The following is a 19,748-nucleotide window of genomic DNA, read 5'->3' on the forward strand; positions in this document are numbered from 1 at the left end:
CTCGGTTGTCGACCTGAAGAATGCCTTCTTTTCGATCCCTATTCACCCTGATAGCCGTTACCTTTTCGGCTTCACTTTGAATAATCGATCGTTTAGATTTTGTAGAATTCCACAGGGCTATACTGAGAGCCCTAGTATCTACAGTCAGGCATTGAAAAGACAGTTGGATTCCTTTGTCTTGCTTGAGGGGGTAGTGCTTATTCAATATGTCGACGATATTTTGTTGGCTGCTGACACCCCTGAGCAATGTGAGACTTGTACGTTGTCCTTGCTTTCCTTTTTGGCTTCTCACAATCATAAGGTATCTAAGAAGAAATTGCAATTCTGTAGACCTAAGGTGACCTACCTAGGCCACCTTTTGTCTAAGGAGGGGCGTGCACTTACATCAGATCGTATCCAAGCCATCCTGGACACACCAACACCTTCTACACAGAAAGATGTTCGAGCATTTTTGGGTCTTACGTCCTTTTGTAGGCAGTGGATACTGGGGTTTTCACATATAGTCAAACCATTGTTAGCGCTATTGACAAAAGACACTCCAATTCCCCTTCCTTGGACAGATGAATGTGAAAACGCTTTCCAACAGTTACGTCAGGCCCTTTGTTCAGCACCAGTGTTAGGCACTCCTGATTACACGAAACTTTTCACATTATATGTACACGAGAGAGATGGATGTGCGTCATCTGTGTTAGTACAGATGCACGGGGACAGGCAGCGTCCGTGTGCATACTTCTCAGCATTGCTCGATCCTGTTGCTCGGGCATTGCCGGGGTGTTTTCGTTCGGTCGCAGCGACAGCTGTGTCAATACGTCAGAGTGAGGGAATAGTGTTATCTCACAAGCTGTTAGTGTTGGTTCCCCATGCTGTTGACGCCCTTTTGAATCAAACAAAGACGCAGCATTTAACAAGTGCCCGTCTGACCGGATATGAACTAATGTTGCTGGCTCCTCATATCACATTGAGGAGATGTGCTACGTTAAATCCAGCAACATTGTTACCATTCCTGACGACTCAGCCTGAGGCACAAGAAGCACATGATTGTATTTTTGTGACTGAAGAACAGACAAAGGGTCGTATCGATCTCCAGGATACGCCTTTCTCAGATGTAGATGGAGAATTATGGGTGGATGGCTCCTGCCTGAAGCTACCGGATGGTACGACTTCGGCAGCATATGCCATCACTACTTTGTATACTATCGTGGAAACAGCACGCATACCACAGAAATCAGCCCAGGCAGCGGAGCTGATAGCATTGACACGAGCATGTGAGCTTAGTGCAGAGTTGTGTGTGAATATTTATACAGATAGCCGCTATGCTTTCGGAGTAGCGCACGATTTTGGCCTGCTCTGGAAGGAAAGAGGTTTTCTGACATCACATGGAACACAAATTATGTATGGAGAATTGGTGCACAATCTTTTGACTGCCCTGACATTTCCTAAAAAGATAGCTATAGTGAAATGCAGTGCACATAAGAAAGTTATTGACAAAGTAGGGCAAGGAAATGCTTTCGCTGACCAAGTAGCACGAGAAACTGCAATGAGACCTGACTCCACTTCAATGTATGTTGTGAAGTCACAAGCAGAACGATGGCATGATGCTAGGAAAGAAGTGAGGGAAATACAGAGAGTTGCTTCTGATAAAGAACAAGAGCAATGGTCTGAAAATGGAGAACTGGATGATGAAGGTTGTTGGCGCAACAAACAAATGGATAGGTGGAAGTTGCCCACAGCTTTTGTCCAACCTATGGTTCAAATGGCACATGGGCTAGCACATGTTGGAGCTTCAGCGATTGTGAAATTGCTTGCGCAAGTTTGGGAGCATCCAGAGATTGCTAGCACGGCCAAGAGAGTGGTACAGACCTGTATGATCTGTCTTAAATACAACCCAGGGAAAGGAACACGGACTCCAGCAGGAGGATTTGAAATACCTACTGCACCTTTTGAAGTCCTGCAAATGGACTATATCCAACTTGAACGCTGTAATAATCTAAAGTACGTCTTGGTGGTGGTGTGTGCTTTCAGTAAATGGATTGAAGCCTACCCTACTAAGGACAATACTGCAATGACTACAGCAAAGGTGCTACTGAAGGAGTTCTTCCCTAGGTATGGTGTTTGTAGACTATTATGGAGTGATAACGGGCCTCATTTTATAGCAGACGTTATCAAGTACGTTCTGAGAGGTCTGGGGATAAAACAGAAGTTTCATGCAGTGTTCCATCCACAGTCGGCTGGCTTGGTGGAACGCTACAATGGAACACTGAAGCTTAAACTAGCAAAGATCCAGGCTTCCACTTCTCTGACTTGGCCCGACGCTTTGCCTTTGGCATTGTTGTCAATAAGATCAGTACCACACTCCCGAACCGGCCTTACACCATATGAAGTGGTGTTTGGTCATCCCATGAATATTTGGGGAGTGCCCAAACCAAGTTCCGTATATGATGTACCTTGTGTATTGATGAATGACTATCTGGCACAATTAACTGATAACTTGGTTTCTATTCATCAACAGGTTCGAGAAGCACTCCCTGACCGGTCCACAGGTGAGGGTCATAGTCTCCGACCCGGTGACTTCGTCCTCATCAAGGCGTTTGAGAGGACGAGTGGCCTGGAGCCCCGATGGTGCGGTCCCGAGCAGGGTCTGCTCGCAACAAGAACGGCCGTCCGAGTGACCAACCGGAAGAACTGGATTCACTCCCTTCATTGTCGTAGAGTGCAACCCGGATTGGTGGAGCCTGCCGTGTTGACTGACCATCGAGAAATCCTGACTACAGAGAAAGGCCCTGCTGTGGTACCTGATGAGCAAGAGGAGTTCTTCCCGGACCCGACGACTTCTGGAGTAAGAAAATACAACCTTCGACCCAGGAAGAAGTTTGCTGCTGTTTAGACTGCTGTCAGAACGGCCTCTTGGTTGGTGCAACGGAGAGCCGATGAGGCAAGGGGGGGGGGATCAGCCTTGCATTAGAGTAGTGACACCCGTCTTGGCCCGTTGGTGAAGAAAACAACAGCCGCCTTGGGGGAAGAGTTCTGACAGCCTTTTTTTTAGTTTCAGGAAGATTTGCGAGACATTTGTTCAACATGGAGAGAAAGAAAGTGATCTGCGCCTTTGGATTTATTGCTAGTGTGGCAGTTGTTGCCATTATCACGTGGTTTGTTGAGGATGTAATTCCTGCCCGTGATCTATATATGGTTTCTACACCGGTGCCAGAGGAGCATTTCTTTTATACGCTCCCCTATCAGGAATCAAAACACCGCTTGTCCTTTGTAAATAACACCTTCATTCAGATGCTACATCATACCCACACTGCTACAAATGAAACAAATTGCTGGATATGTGGTATGATGCCAGCGCACCAGAAGAAGGGGGGAACACCGTTTATACCTCTCCCTTTCTCTCATAATGGTTCTTGTCGTGCCTGGTATACTCTTCTATTTGCCACAAGAAAGCCTGCTGTTGGAAGATTACTTTTTAGACTAAACAAAGAATGTCATCAGAATAAAGAAGGCTATCCACAAGCCAATGGAACTATATGGGAGTGGGAAGAATATCGACCGGACAATGAGTCTACTCCCTACATTTTTACGAACGAAAAATTTGTGATCTCAGTTGCACAAGCACAAGCGGACTTATGCGTACAAAGTGTTGGGTACATCCCTGTAGGTGTTAGTGATTGTATTAAAGTCTTAAATATAGATGGTCTGAATAATAGCAAATTTTTAGCATCTCATAATACATATTTTGTATGCGGTAATAGAGGATATTATCGATTACCAGCTGGCTGGTCAGGAGTATGCTATGTATCGTTTTTATTACCACCAGTGTTTTTAGCACCTGCCACTTATCATAAAAACTTGAAATTGTTGAATAATGCCACTGTGAATAGATACAAACATACTTTATCTATCGATGATGTGGACCAGACCGACACTAGTTTGTAGCAATATGTAGATTTTAACCTAGGTTTATTCTTCTTTGTTGGAGCTGCCCTAAACAGTAGAAAGATAAGAAGATTAACTAGAGTTGTAGAGGCAGTGACCAACCAAACTGCTGCTGCACTAGGAAACGTAACTGAAGAGTTGCAAATTACTAGAATTGTTGCCCTGCAAAACAGAATGGTGTTAGATGTCATATTAGCAGAAAAGGGAGGAGCTTGTAGACTTATTGGAAGTAGCTGTTGCGTCTTCATCCCAGACAACTCGCCTTCTGTTTATAATGCCATAAATAAACTGCATAAAATAGCTGCTGACATACATGTAGATAATGGTACATGGACCTTCTCTAGTTGGTTTTGGACCTTATTTACTACATGGGGTTGGAAGATCCTCACTGGCCTTTGTATAATAGTAGTAATTCTTTTCACTTGCTGTATGTGTATTCAATGTGGTCCTATGATATGTTCTCTTTGCATTACCTCTTGTATACCCAATAAGAAAGCTGTTTCCGAAGCTGCTTATCAAAAGAGTCTAACTAAAGAGATTTCTAACATTATGAGCATTGACATTCAAGATGAGTATGATGACTACCCTATGAAATGGAATGGCTTCAGCTAACGCTGAAAGGGTCGTCTGTTGTAAATAAAACAACGGTATTATTAAGCATTAGCTGAAGCCATAATGCATCAGTCCAAATATCTAGTATAGGGATTCCATTTTGTATTTCGAGTCCGCCATTTTCATGCCCTACATTGCCATGTGCTCAATGTTCTGATTGTCCTACCTCTCTGCCAGTTACACTGTGGATTCTACCTAGCAACAGTTATTATTAGTCCTTCTTGAGAGTGTAGCGCATGCTCAGCAGAAGTAACAGTTGTTCCTTATTAGCATAGCCCTCCCATGTTCTAGAAATACTGTTAGCTCCACCCACTGATATATTTGGAAATGTCCTTACGTGGTTGTAACCTCTGTCTAAGCTGTAAACTGAACCCCTTCCACTGTGTATAAAAGGGGCCATGTGCTTGTATTCAGTGTGCTACTCTGTACAATACTGTAGAAGTGTTGTGGAGGTTGTATCACCACCTTTAAAGGTTTATTAAACTATGTTTTTGTATTTCCAGTTTCCTTGCCAACTTCATTTGAAAGTCTAAGGACTTTGTACACAGAAGGGCGGACCCTTTCGGTACCTTTGGGCCTTGCTGAGGCCTGAACTCATCAGCGGGTCCAGTCCCTCTCATTCACAGGCAATAAGCAGTAGGCAGTAGGCCAACAAAGCAGAGCAAGTTGCAAAGTGGCAGTCCCTCTCGTAGCACAGCAGTCAGCAGACAGCAGGTCAACACAGCAATGCAGGTAGCAAAGTGGCAGTCCCTCCTACAGCACAGCACCTCTTCTTCCTGGCAGAATGTACTTGGTTCCAGTAGAGTTCTGAATTGGTGGTATAGGGGGCCAGTACTTATACCCAAATGTGCCTATGAAGTGGGGGAAACATCAAAGAGGCCTTTGAAGATCATAAGGTCCCTGCTTTTAACACCCTGGCTTCAGACACACTCCTGGGGGTATGCAGCTGTTTGTGTGGGGACAAGCACAGCCCTATTCAGGTGCAAATGCCAGCTCCTCTTTCCCAATCTACCTCAGGAAGGCCCGTCAGCCTGGTGATGGGCCATCAGGATGCAAATGTCACACCCCAGCTTCCTTTGTGTGACTGTCTAGAGGGAATGCCCACAGCCCAGCCGTCAACCAACCCAGAAGTGTATTCAGAGACAGGCAGGGGCACATAATGGGTAAAGTAAGAAAATGCCAACTTTCTAAAAGTGAAATTTTTGGACTTATAATTTAAAATCCAACTTCACCATAAATTGTTATTTTATATTGTGAGTCCAGGGACACCTAACTCCAAATCTCTACCTTTTCCCAATTGAAAATTACATTTAAACGATGTTTAAGGCAATCCCAATGTTTACCTATGGCATATATAGGCCTTGCAGAAGTGAAAAACCTCCAGGACATGTAAAACTCAAAAGTGCATGTCCTACATTTAAAATACATCGTACTCTGCCCATAGGGCTGCATAGGGCCTAACTTAGAGGTGCCTTATATGTAATCAAAGGCAAATGTTTGGGCCTCTCAAATAGATTAACTTGCCAGGTCAAAATGGCAGTTGAAAACTGCACACCCAGGCTTTGCAATGGCAAGCCTGAGCCAATTTTTAAAGGGCTAATGAGTGAGTAATCAGTGCTGCAGGCCCACTAGTAGCATTTAATTATCAGACAGGTAGTTCACTCTACTAAGGACTTATAAGTAAATTAAATATGTTAATTGTGGATAAGACAATGTTACCATGTTTTGGGTACCGAGCATATTCTGAGGTGGTCAGCAGTGGTAAAGTGCACAGAATCCTAAATCCAGCAAAAATGATGTCAGCAAAACAGGCGGTCAGAAGGCAAAAAGTCAGGGAAAACCACACCAAGGATGCCAGGTCTAGCAGCTGGCATCCACAGTGGTGATAATCCTAGCAGAAACCAAATAAGGACTTAAAGATGGTGAATTGATGATTTCTTTTTCAACAATACGAATGCCTCCTTTTGTTCATTTCCCAGAGCGCATTTCAGCCCTTTCTTTAACAAAGACCTCAAGGGTATGGGGGTATTTGCAAAATTAATTTTCGTTCTGCTACACTCCCAATCGCATGTGTGCACGGGCGGAGCCAAACAAGGATAAAAGAGGCCGAGCAGTATTAGAACGCACTTTACGTTCAGTTCGACGTGTGCGTTCCGTGCACTTGGCCCCCTCCTAACACTTTGCTGATTACCTTCCTGGTCACAGACGTGTTCGGCGTACCTGCTTTGGGCGACCGTCTAGTTGTTCCAACTCTCTTTGGATTCTGACCTTGAGTCCTTCCAGGTTACTGACAAGCACAGCGTTCCCCGGCGGGCATCTGCTCAAGTGTTTCAGCCTCTCTTCCTGGATTCCTGCAAACACACCTAGCACTATTTGGACCCTCTCGTTGTTCCTGCTAAGACAAAAAGAAAAACAATCATGCTTTAAAGAATCCTAGAGTTACAAAAGGCTGTAACATTTTTCTTTGCAATTGAGTTTTCTTATAAAGTACTTATCTGATGTGTATTTCCTCAGCGCATGGAGATCCTGCTCCTTTGCCCTCATTGCTTGGTGGCTGTAAGGACAATATAAATATAAATAAATTTCCTGATCACATAAAGTGCTGATTTGTTATTGTACCTGGTCCTGCACCTTTTTCTGTATTCTTTTTATTTTCTTATCCAGTATGGGAAAATATATTTTTGTTTTTTTCTGATATATGTTGGATATGAATCTACTGGGCATGATTGTATTCTCACTTGATATATTTTGGGTCAGTCACACTATTTTTTTCATCTTTTTTGTAGAGTTTTATATAGCGCAAACTAGATCCGAAACATCGGGTATGAGAGCGTTTTACATGAGCACCTGTTTCGTTACCTGAGGACACATTAATTTTTGTTAGGCACTGGGAGATTAAGTGCTTTGCCCCGAATCACAGGATGTTGAGCATCGTTGCCGAGACTCGAACCCAGTTCCCCAGCTTCGAGGTCAACTGCTCTAGCCGTAAGGCTACATTCTCTCCCTATTATTATTACTTATTATAATATATTATTTTGCTGTTACACTAAGTAAACCACCTAACATTGGATTTTCCATTTCTAGATAATCCAAACTGTATCTGTCCTCTGCTATCCTTTCTACTGCTATATGGAAGAGGGACTTTACCCAGGTAGTTATATTTAGTGGAGTAACATTATTTGCTGTGTTAGAACTGGGGTCACCAATTCAACTGCGGTAGCTTGGCGCGAGCAGGAAGGCACTCGAAGGCTAGGTGTAAAACAGAAGTGCAGCACACACTCACACTGAGACAGGGAGGCGCAGGCAATAAAATCACACCACACCAGATAGTTGTTTGAAACAAGACTCTTTTATCTAGACTTCTTCAAGGCAGGTAAGTAACTCACTGTCAGATACTAGGCATTACTTCGGGCATCGAACATTTCTCAAACATCAGGCAAATAGCTCTGTAAATACCTCGCTATATGTATGGGCAAGCTAGGCAATAACATTCCTCGTTTACAGGTTCATTATAAACAACATTTCATATGACCAGTTTCAATATAAAACATTCCTTGTGCATGTGGATCATTAAAATGTATAAACCTCCGCTTAAACGGCACATCAGAAACAGGAACACAGTTCCCTGCTACAGGGCAGGTTGCAAAGGACACTCCCCTACCCAGGGGTTAACTTTAGGCATAAGAGAAAAACTGTCAACAATTATGGCTAATGCCCAGTTATGGGGGGCCTTCTTAACTCTTAACCTTATTCCAGGCCCTTATCTGGTTAATTAGGGCCACCACAGGGTTAGTCAGGGCCAACAGGGCCCAAATACAGTCTCCTACGGGGGAGGGGCAGGCACGGGGCTGCCAAGGAGCCTGGCCATATCGAAATGGCAGCCCCGTGCCTGCCCCTCCCCGTTAGGAGACTGTAGTTGGGCCCTGTTGGCAGCCCACTACTCCCGGGTGGTTTCGCCCTCCCAAGGGGGGTGTACCTTAAGTCTGGGGCCTCTGTGGGGTCTCCCTCGCTCCGTCCGTTAGCTGCTGCCAGCTGGGGGAGCTCTCGCTCTCCATGGAGCCCAGCTCTGACGATGGACCAGTCCCGGGACTCTCGATAGCTCTTTCGGCCCCGGGACCAGTGAGGACGCGGCAGAGAAGAGGCGCGGCGGCCTCAGCCAATGGCGGAGTAGCTTCCGCGGATGCCGGGCCCAAGAGCCAATCAGAGGCTCGCTCCTCGGTAGGCTTGGCTACGGGCCAATTGGTGCGCGGCGCAGAGGGGGGCGCGGCCAATGACGGGCCCAGGCCCAGCACGGCCTCCTCTGCTGATGCGATGCGTGACCCCCGCCTCTCAGGACCAGCATGGCCTGAGATAATACTGCCGCGGCCCTCCCCACACACAGGGGGGCACGGGGTGCAGGGCAGAGGGCCAACAGCAGGTCAGGTGCCCTTCACCTTCTTACTTCGGCGACCCCGAGGCCGCGGTGATGACGACAGGCCCAGCGCTCCCTCAGCAGCCTTGGAGACTCGCAGCACCCGGGTCGCAGCGGTGATGGCAGTCTAGCGCTTCCCAGGACACATCGCTGTAGAACAGGTACCGGGCGGCGGTGGTGAGGGCAAGTTAGCGATCTTGGGGGGCCCAGTGTTTAGTGGCACAGCGCAAGGGCAGGACAGCGCTTGGGAATGATAGCGCTTAGGAATTCACAGCGCTCCGGGGAGACAGCAGTTCTGGCAGAATAGCGCCTAGAGTTCACAGCGCTTTTGGGGCAGAACCAGGTGTAGCCTGGAGGCATTCCACAGCAGCCCAGGAGAACAGGGAAACGCTTAGATGGGGCAACGCTTTTACCTGGTTGATCCCCCAGCAGTCCTCTCGGCAGGTAGGTGATTCCTTACAGCGCTTGATGGTTCCAGCGCCCTTCTTGTGTAGTTTCTTGGGGAGGAGAAAGAAGGGGGGGTTGAGTTGGTGGCTTCAGGGGCAGGATGGTTCTCCCTGGCACACTGGAGGTGATTCCCTGGGTTCCCCAGCGCTGCACCAGATCAGCAGGCTGGCAGAGTCCCTCACCCAACTTAGAAAAGCAGTTCCTAGGCCCAGTCAGTCCCAGTGGTGTAGGTTCCTCCCCTAGGCCCAACCGCCTAAACTCCTGCAGATGTTCCCCCAGTTCCAGTGGTGCCCCAACTGACTAGCAGGTTTCCCTCCTTCCCCCTTACACCCCTAGGTCAGATGACCACTCTCTAAAGGCGGCAAAGCGTAAGCCCTCCCCAATTCTAGAAGGTTCCAGGAGCTTCTTCATTCTAGGCTATGGACTAAAAAGGCGGGTTGGCAGGGTTACTGTATCCTGATGTCCCAGCCTGCTCCTGACTACTAGTGCGTGTCTACAAAGGCCACTCCGCAGCAGCAGGTGGCTGTGGCAGCCATGTTGTTGGGAGAGAGCACCTGCACCTCAGCACTGTTTGGCAGTGGTAAGGTGCCCAGAGACCTAGGTCCAACAAAAAGATGGTGGAAAAAACAAGGCAAAGGGCAAAAAAACTGGGGTAAGACCACCCTAGGGCTGACAGGTCTAACATGCTGGTAAATGGTATCACCATATACATATACATAGTAACACTTAGAACCTTGTTTCCACTACAAGTACCGCATACAGACCCCTCTACAAAAATATCCATACCTGAAATGCATCAGTAATGTGTCTCCCTTTCCCTTTCCTTGTTTTGTTTCCCCTCTTCCCCCATTCACACCGTGTTGGCTTTGACATAGTTGGACTGGCTCTGGTGGGTGTGAGAAGTTGGGACCCACCAGCAGACCTAGGGGGAGATTTACCAAATCTCCACGCAACACAGTGCAGGATCCGGCAAGGCTGCACTGCACGACAGGGAAGGTGCAGCAGAACACCATATTTTCTAAAATATGGCTCTCATCTCCCCTTTCCCTTGCGCCATTGCCGATTACAGCTGCCGTGCACCACGCACCACATTAGCACCATACTACTAGGGTGTGTGTGTATGTGTGAGTCTAGCATAGGATTTTGTACAGGAAGGTTATCCTTCCTGTACAAAATACTATATCTAGACAGGAGGGAAAGCTTTTCCAACTTTGTATGCATGCTGTACAGTGCAACACACATGCAAAGTAGCAAAAGGAAGGTGAAATGAAAGCATTTCTCCTTGTTTGTTTCTAGTTTAAATTGGCACAGTTTTCTCACGGTAAACCCAATCTACTGTATTTAGTAAATTGGGTTTAGCATGAGAAACTTTGGGTGATTGCACGGGAACGCAATGCATCGCCCTTGGTACACCCCCTTCCTGCAAAATAATGCAAAGCAGAGCTATGAACTGCTTTGCATTACTTTTACGTTAATTCCAGTGCTAAACAAGTTTAGCGCTGGAAAGTAAATTAGGAAAAAAAGATTTCACGTCACTTTTGGTGCCTCCAACGAAAGATCTGTTGACCGTAATGGCCACATACACCTTACAGACATTAGATATCTTTTGAAAATGAAAATCAGCAACGAAGAATCCAAGCATGTGAATTGCTCTCCTCCAAAAAAGCGAAGACTCTAACATTGGTAGGCTGAAGTTTTTTGCACTGCCAGTATTTATTAAAATATTCATATGAGAAAAGTGTAAACGGCAAATTGGAATCCACCATAATTTCCAATTTTCTCCCTTCAATTGTAATAATCCACACTGCACATACTGTCCTCATCTACAGCCACACCTAGTTGCTCTGCTATATTAACCACACCCTAGATTCCTGCAGTTGACACGTCCCCATTCTTATAAACAAAAGCATTTTCTGAAAATTGCACTTCAAAAACATTACGCTTCCCAGCTGATACGTCAGAATGACCACATGGGGCATTGTCAGGCCTAGTGCAAAACTCACGTATCGGCTGGTAGCGTAAAAAATAAATTGACTCATCAGCTTAAAATGTGACGCATCCGCCCAGTAATTGAAGTCATGGATCAGGCATGCTGCAGTCCAGGAATTATGAAATCACTTTCATTTTCACTTTTAATCACAGTCTATCTGTCTGTGCTTCTGAGTGATTGTGTATTGGCTGTGCTGGACAGTTTATGGGTGTCTTGAGCTTCATTGTAGTGTTTGTTGTCCCTGTAATAACCCTAAAGTCCTGTTTGTGCTTTCTAGTTGTGTATTGTCCTGTGTTTACTCTGGTGTTTGTCTTTTGGGTTATTACTGTTTGGAGGTAGTCATGGGCTTTTGGGGTTTTTTGTATTAGTTGGGATTGAACTGTGTTTGAGTTTCGGAAATGTCTGGGAAGAGCAGGACGTGCCACATGGACGCCCAGTAGTTTGGTGCTTCTTTGGCTGATCAATTTCTATCTACCAAACATGGCAGCCAACAGTGGACTGGTCATCTAGGGCTACCCCACGCCAGCTCAAAAACAATGGTGGGAGAAGGTGCGCTCCCAAATGGAGAGGATGTATGGCATTGACCGGACGGTCCAACAACTGAAACATCGCTGGGCGGATGTGGTTGCCAATGAGGCTGACCTCCTAGGCTACATTTGTATCTAAGCTGGCGGGCATGTTGGTAAGTACACATGATTTGTGTATTTTCCATGTGTCTCATTTACACAACGGTCCCAAAAGCACTAGGATGCCTGGATGCACCTTGGGGGTGCCCAGGTGTGGGCGCCTCACAGGGAAAAGCCAGGAAGGGTTCCACAGCGGTATTCGTACAAGCGCCGGAGAGACCCCATGTGGGGTGATTCGGGCGCTATACAAGTACTACAACATTTACATTTACCCATTGATGACTTGGGTTAATAGTAACTATGGCTCACATAACTTTTTGCACAAAAATGCTATTCCCCCTTGCAAAGGAGCCATAGCACTGGGACTATCTGTGCTATCTGTGTCAAAGTGCTATATGTGTCAAAGATCGGGCCACACAAGTGTTAGTGCCCTTTAGGGGATACGATTGTGTCCCAGAGAAGCAAAGAGCTGATGCACATACCTGTAACCCACCCAGTCAACTCATCTGATGACAAACCAGGTAGTGTAGGCCTGCTCCAGAGTTGCTTCTTGCAACACAAGCATTTATCAGGTACTGTGTGACAGGCCATTACAGAACATACATTACACATAAAGGTGTCAGCAAAACTCTGTGGGAGTGCAATTCGCAAGTAATGGTGCTATGCATTTCAACAAGGCTATGCCCTGAGCTGGCCAACAACATTGAGAAAATGCATATTTGGTCAGAAGTAATTTATGAAGGGGCTTTGCATTGAGTCATACCTGCCCATCTTGGGGACGTGGCTATGGCAGCCCCTAAGATGACAACGTTCTTTTGGAGCTCGGTGGCTGTGGCCTGATGTTCTACCCACGCCGGGAGTCCCACACCAAACACGTCACGCAGGTCTGTGGTTTATCTCTTTATTTGTATGTTGCACTGCGGCTGCTCAGCACGTCCATCCTGGTCACTCGTCCTGCTCACTCTGCTGTCCCCCCGCCCCCTTGACCGGATGTGGTGTCCGGTGACCTGTCCCCTTTCTCTAGGACCCACAGGGTCCTAGCGCTATGCTGCAGGGTCCTAGCGCTATGCTGTCGGGGTACGACATCTCCCCCTTTGTTACAAACAAATGTTCATGATGTGTTTTCACAATACTGTCGCCCATTACTGATCATGCTCAATTAGAGATACGGTGAAGGAGAGAGAGAGAGAGAGAGAGAGAGAGAGAGAGAGAGAGAGAGACTTGTTGCTCTACATCTCTTCAATTAGTCTCTGCGGTTTCTTGCATGTTCTTCTTGGTCTTGTGTCTCCGTCGTTTCTTTGTCCTCTGTCTTCCTCCTTCAGGGCTGCTGCTGGTGGTGCTCCCATTTCTTCTCCTTCCGTCTTCAGCTCCTTGAAGTGTGAGCTGTTCCTTGTGATTGGTTGCTGGTCGCATGCTGTCGTTATCATTGATCCTTTCACTTTCGTTACAGTCAGTGGTTCTTTGGAGAATGGGCTGTCGGACTTTCGTTGCTGTTTCTGTCGCACCACCACCAAGTCTCCTTCGTTCAGTTTTGGTTCCGATGCATGTCTACGTTGATCCGCATACGCGTTCATTTTCATTTTTGCTTCCTGATCTCTTCTTTCGATGTCGCTTCGTTCTGCGCTCATCTTTGCGTCCATTTGTGGTAGTCTTGTTTTGCTTGATCGTCCTAGTACCAGTTCAGCCGGGCACCGACCTGTGGAGCTGTGAGGGGTATTCCTGTAGTCCCTCAACACCTGGCACAGTGCCTGCCTAGTAGATATCTGTGTCAACTTTGCCCTTTGGATGGCTTTCTTAATAGTCCCCATGAAACGTTATGCCATCCCATTGGCCTGTGGCCACAGGGGCGTTATTTTCCGATGTTTTATTCCGAGATAATCCATGAAACGGCGAAATTCTTCTCCTGAGAATGGCGGGCCATTGTCCGTCTTTAATGTTTGTGGGGAGCCCCAGGCAGCGAATATGTCATCTAGCACAGGTAGAGTGGCATTTGCTGATGTCGACGATACCTGCCTAACTATCGGAAACCTCGAGAAATCGTCAATGACAACCAACAGGTTATTTCCAGACTCCAGAGGTCCATAAAAATCCGCCGCTAGCTCTGTCCATACTGCTTTTGGCAGTTCTGACATTTGTAGTGGTGCTGGTTTTGATGGTGGTCCCGTCACTTGACAGACATGGCAGCGTGTTATTGTCTCTTCTACCATGCCATCGAGTCCTGGGAACCACACCTTTTCCCGCAGCATCTTTTTTGTGGCTACAATGCCTCGGTGGGACTCATGGGCCAGTTCAACAGTTCACTTTCTCAGTCTGTAGGGGATTACTATCCGTGCTCCTCTCATCAGAATGCCATTCTCTGTTTCTGATAGTTCTTCATTTATTTTTTTGAACGCCAGCAGTTCTTCTTTGATTACTCCTTCTTCTGTGGGACTGTTATTATTTATGTGTCTCCATCTTTGTTGTCTCACCACGTTTCTGATTGCTTGCATGGTGGGATCTCTCTTTGTTTCTTGCTCTAGCTCTGCTATTGTTATCGACGTCGGAGTGTTTTGCTTGAGGATGGAATTGAGATACCCTTCTGCCATGGTCGTGGTGTCCTCTTTGTGGGGCAACGGGTGTCGTGACATGTAGTCTGCTGGATTGTGTTCTTTTCTGGGTTTGTGAACTATTTGGAAGTTGTAGTCCATCAACCGGATTCCCCACCGTTCTATCCGGGGCGGTATCTTGGCGCTCGTGTTGCCATAGATTGTTATTAGCGCCTGGTGGTCAGTTACTATCGTGAAAGGCTTCCCGTAGATAAACATATGGTAGTGCTCACATGCCCACACAACCGCCAGACTCTCTTTTTCCGGTTGAGAGTATGCTCTCTCAACGTCTGACAGGCTTTTGCTCCCATAGGCCACAACACATCTTGGTGATTTCATTCCTTCTTTGTGTTGTGCCAGTATCACGCCCAAACCCACTGGGATGGCATCCATAGTCAGTTCTGTGCATAAACTCGGGTCAAAGTATGCCAGGTGATCTACAGCTGTCACTGACGCCCTTATCTCTTCGAAAGCCTTGCTGCATTCTGTTGTCCATGCAAACGTTTGTCCCTGCTTTGTCAACTCTCGCAGTGGTGTACTCACTGTCGCAAAGTCTTTGATGTACCGTGCACAATAGCTGGCAAGACCTAAAAATGATCGTACTTCTGCTACGTCACTGGGCTGTTTTGCCTTTTCCAGGGTGTCTACCTTGCTGCGATCCGGCCTCATTCCTTTTTTTGAGAAGATGTGCCCGAAAAACACCAATTCTTCTCTTCCTAGTTCACATTTTTTTTTCATTTAGCGTTAGTCCGACTTCCTCTAGTTGTGAACAGACTTCTCTCAGTGCTCTGTCGTGTTCCTCATCTGACTTGCCGAACACTAGAATGTCGTCACTATAGTTGAGACTGTTCTTGATTTCAGCGGCTGAAGAGATTCCGAAACTCAACCGCTTGTAGCGGAACAATCCTAGGTGTGTTGAGAATGTCGTTATGTACCTCGACTGTGGATCAAGTTCTAGCTGATGGTATCCCTTGCACAGGTCCAGCTTGGAGAATCGTCTCGTTCCTGTCAGGCAGCTAATCATGTCATCCAGATGCGGCCCGGGATGTCGTTCTCTTTCGATGGCTGTGTTTGGGATCCTCATGTCAACACATATTCGGATCTGCGAAGTGTCCTTCTTTGGCACGGCTACTATCGGTGATACCCAAGGTGTTGGTCCTTCTGCCGGCTCAATGATGTCTTGATCCAGCAATGATTTGATCTCTTCTTCCACTTGCGGTTGTAGGTGTATCGGGACACGTCTATGATGCTGAGGAACAGGCCTGACTGCTTCGTTGATGTGCAGTGTGATCTGTCGCCCTTTCAGTTTTCCTAGTCCTTTTGTTAATTTCGGATATTCTCTTAGGATGTTTCCTTTGTCGGACATGGGATAGGTCATCTTCAACAGACCCATTATTTGCGCCGTGACGTTGCTTAGTAAACATGGTGCCGGGATATCCCCTCTTAGCACATTAATTTCCTCAGTGATCGTTCTGTTCTCATATGTCAATGTGTCTGTAAATTTTCCTAGGTTTGTTACTGGTCTTTTCGCACCCCAGGTGAACACTTGTACTCTGGATGGTTGTAAGGGTGGTTTTCTTTTCAGTTTCTCATATTCCGTGGCGCACATTATGTTGCATGTGGCGCCACTGTCCAGTACGAATTCCGCTTGGTGAGGCCCTACATCTATGGTCACGGATTCCGTTTTCTGTATTGTCTTCTTGTCTACCAACCGTATGCTTTCTTCACTTTTTTCTTCAGATGTGGACATGAGGTATAACCGCTCTACTTTTTCTTCTGCTTCTTCTTCCTCTCCTGACTCTAGCGAAGAGCTCCTTGTTGTTGTTTCCATCTGTCGTACATGCCGGTTTGTCGTTATTCGTGGTCTCCCTGGTCAACCTCTTTCATTCTTGAACTGCATGCCTTGGCACATGCTGGCAAAATGATTGCTTCTATTGCATTTTCGGCATGTTTGACCGAATGCTGGGCACGCACCTCGGTGTGGAAATTCCAGACCGCATCTGTAGCACTGTGATCCTTGTTGTTTCTTTGTCAGTTGTTCATTTGACCCTCTCTTCCAGTGTCCTGATTGACCATTGTCTGTCATTCTGTGAGTTTGTTCGACCCGTCGTTCCATTTGCTTTGCATGTGCCATCGCTCTTGATTCTGCTCTTACCAGTTCCAAGATCTTTTCTAGTGTGGTCGGTTCTTTTAGTATTCTTGTGCGAAAGTCAGTGTCTTGACATCCTTCTATGATTCTTAGGCGGATGGCCTGCTCATTGTCATACTTATCGAACTCACAGTGGGTCACTAGTTTCCTTAGCCTAGTTGCGAAATCGTCTAGGGACTCATCAGGCCGTTGAAATGCTATGTTAAAACTGTACCTTTCAAAGTCAATATTTCTCTGGGGGTAAAATTTGGCCGTCAGGCACTTGATCAGTCCTTTGTAGGCGCTTGTTTCGCTTGTTGGTAGAGTTACTAAGAGCTCATCTACCTCATCTCCCACCAGGTTTAGGAACAGTCCTAGTTGTTTGGCTTCTACCACATCCGTGGCTTCCATGTACCTCTCAAACTTAGTGATCCATCGTTCCCACCTTATTCCCACCTGTGGCTCCAATACACTAAATGGGAGTGGTCTGCGATACTGTGCGCTTGGTCTCGTCTCAGCCATGTTCCTTTTCTCTTTATTTATGCTTTATTTATGTTTCCTTTGTTATGCCCTTGTTATGCTCTTTCTTTCTTCTTTTCCCTTCTGTTTTGTGGCTTGTTTGTACTTTGTTCTTTATTTCTCTTTATTTTCTTTTATTCTTTCTTTTCCTTTTGTTATTTCCACTTGTGGGATCCTTGTCCCTTCTTTCCTTGCTCTTCTGCTTTATTTGCCCTTGTTTCGCCTTATTTCTGGCTTTCATTGCCTCTTTTTCCTTTTGATTTGCCTTATTTGCGACTCGGCCTGGCCTTAAAATGGCCGCTCTGTTATTCTCTGTGCTGATTGGCTCTTTTGCCTGATCCTAAGATGGCCGTCGATGTTCCAGCGAGACTTAGTGATCGAAATCTCGCTCCGGCGAGATTTCACGATCTAAATCTCGCTCGCCTGTCTTCAAAATGGCCGCCTATCTTGTTCTTGTCTCTGATTGGCCCAGCCGCCTGACCTTAGAATGGCCGCCGAGACTCTCGCGAGAGCTCGCACCGATTTCTTTGAGCTTACGCGCGTGTTCTTAGCGCTTACCGCGATCAGATGGATCTTTCTCAGTGGCAGTCGGGATGGGCTCCCGTGTCGCTGCTTCTTTTCATTCTTTGTTTTTCCGTTCTGCACATCCAGGGTGGGCTCCTGGTTACTTCTTAGTGGCAGTTCTTAAATCTGCGCGTCGATCCGTCATGCACCTTCGTCGCCAGATGTGATGTTCTACCCACGCCGGGAGTCCCACACCAAACACGTCACACCGGTCTGTGGTTTATCTCTTTATTTGTATGTTGCACAGCGGCTGCTCAGCACGTCCATCCTGGTCACTCGTCCTGCTCACTCTGCTGTCCCCCCCTGCCCCCTTGACCGGATGTGGTGTCCGGTGACCTGTCCCCTTTCTCTAGGACCCACTGGGTCCTAACGCTATGCTGCAGGGTCCTAGCGCTATGCTGTCGGGGTACGACATCGTAAGAATCTCTGCCATCCCCCAACACTTCCCCTCCCTGCCTACCTGAAAATGCAGCTATCGAGGGGATGCTGAATGTGGCCTTCACCACAACTGGGACTGCTTCCTGTCCATCACTTCAACAACAAGCAGCCCACGCAACCAGCACAGCCTCGGAGGCCCGCGAGACAGGGGCTGTGGGGGATGCAGTCAACCAGGTCTCGCCGGTGCTTCAGGTCGAAATCCTACTATTACAGCGTACCATCGGGCCGGGGGAGTTTTTGAGGATGGGCATGTCCTTATACATGCTGACAATATCCGTTTCCATAACGCCTCTTACATGGACAACTTTGTGCTCCATCTGCTTCATAATACTTTACACTCCTGCGTACCTTCCTACCCACTGGCCCCTGATGACTTCCCCCAGCTTTCACTTGTGCTGTTGGATTCAGGTGGTGACAGGCTAGTCTCTAAACTGTACCGCTTCTGCCCGCCCCTGAAACCTGATACTACGACCTGAGTCAGGGAGGCCTAGGACACTGAGCTGGGCTCTCCGCTTTCAGATAAGGTGTGGTCGTATTGTTGTTCTCAAACTCACCGCATTTCGATCAACCATAGACACAAACTGCTACATTTTAAATTTCAGGATCGAGCTTATGTGACTCCTGATGCTATTGCAAGGTTTGACCCTACCTATCCAGCTCATTGCCTCAAATGTTCCATCCCTGATACAGATTTTGCACATTTAGCTTGAACGTGCCCTCAGAAAATTCTTATTGGACCTCTGTCTTCTCTCTCCTCTCTATCATGCTCAACCTGAAGGTCACACCAGACCCTCTCATTGCAGTATTAGGATACACTGGGGATGTCCCTAGATCAGTGCGTAGATTTGTGTCGCTGGCACTACTGCTAGCTAAGATTTCTAGCTAAGCATGAGATCGCAATCCTTTAGTGCGCCAACCGCTCCCCCTCATTGAGAAGCATGGCGTATTGTGAGAGAGTCAGTGGGGACTATGCCTAATTACAGCCATCTGCCACCAGACCTCAGGACTTTTGGCAACCACTCTGGGATTACCTACGCACTTTAGAACCTGACACTCAGGACTGAATACAATATCTTCACTACACACTTGGTTGAAACTTGAGTTTTTGTGCCATGTGTTCTGTGGATCATATACGCCAGCTCAACCATGAGTCCTATCCATCCGATCCCTATGATGATTGTATTATTTGCTCATACCAGTCAATTCTATACAATGTCCATGATGCTATGCCCAATACCTTCAATGGTGCTTAGATGCATGTCTGCAATTGTGCTTTATTTGCTGTTCTATTGCTGTTTTACATTGCATGTTATGTGTTTAACAAAGCCTAATAAACAGATTTACAAAAAAAATACCTGCCCCCCTCTTACCAACTTGGGGCCTTATTAACAAGCTCCTAAAGCCGCTGGTGTTTCACTTTTTATATGTCAAAAAGTTACGAATCAGCTTTGCAAGAGGCTTGCAAATAGGCCCCTTGGTGTCTTTAGCACAC

The sequence above is a fragment of the Lissotriton helveticus genome, chromosome 6, assembly GCF_964261635.1.
Source record: "Lissotriton helveticus chromosome 6, aLisHel1.1, whole genome shotgun sequence".
Lineage (NCBI taxonomy): Eukaryota > Metazoa > Chordata > Amphibia > Caudata > Salamandridae > Lissotriton > Lissotriton helveticus.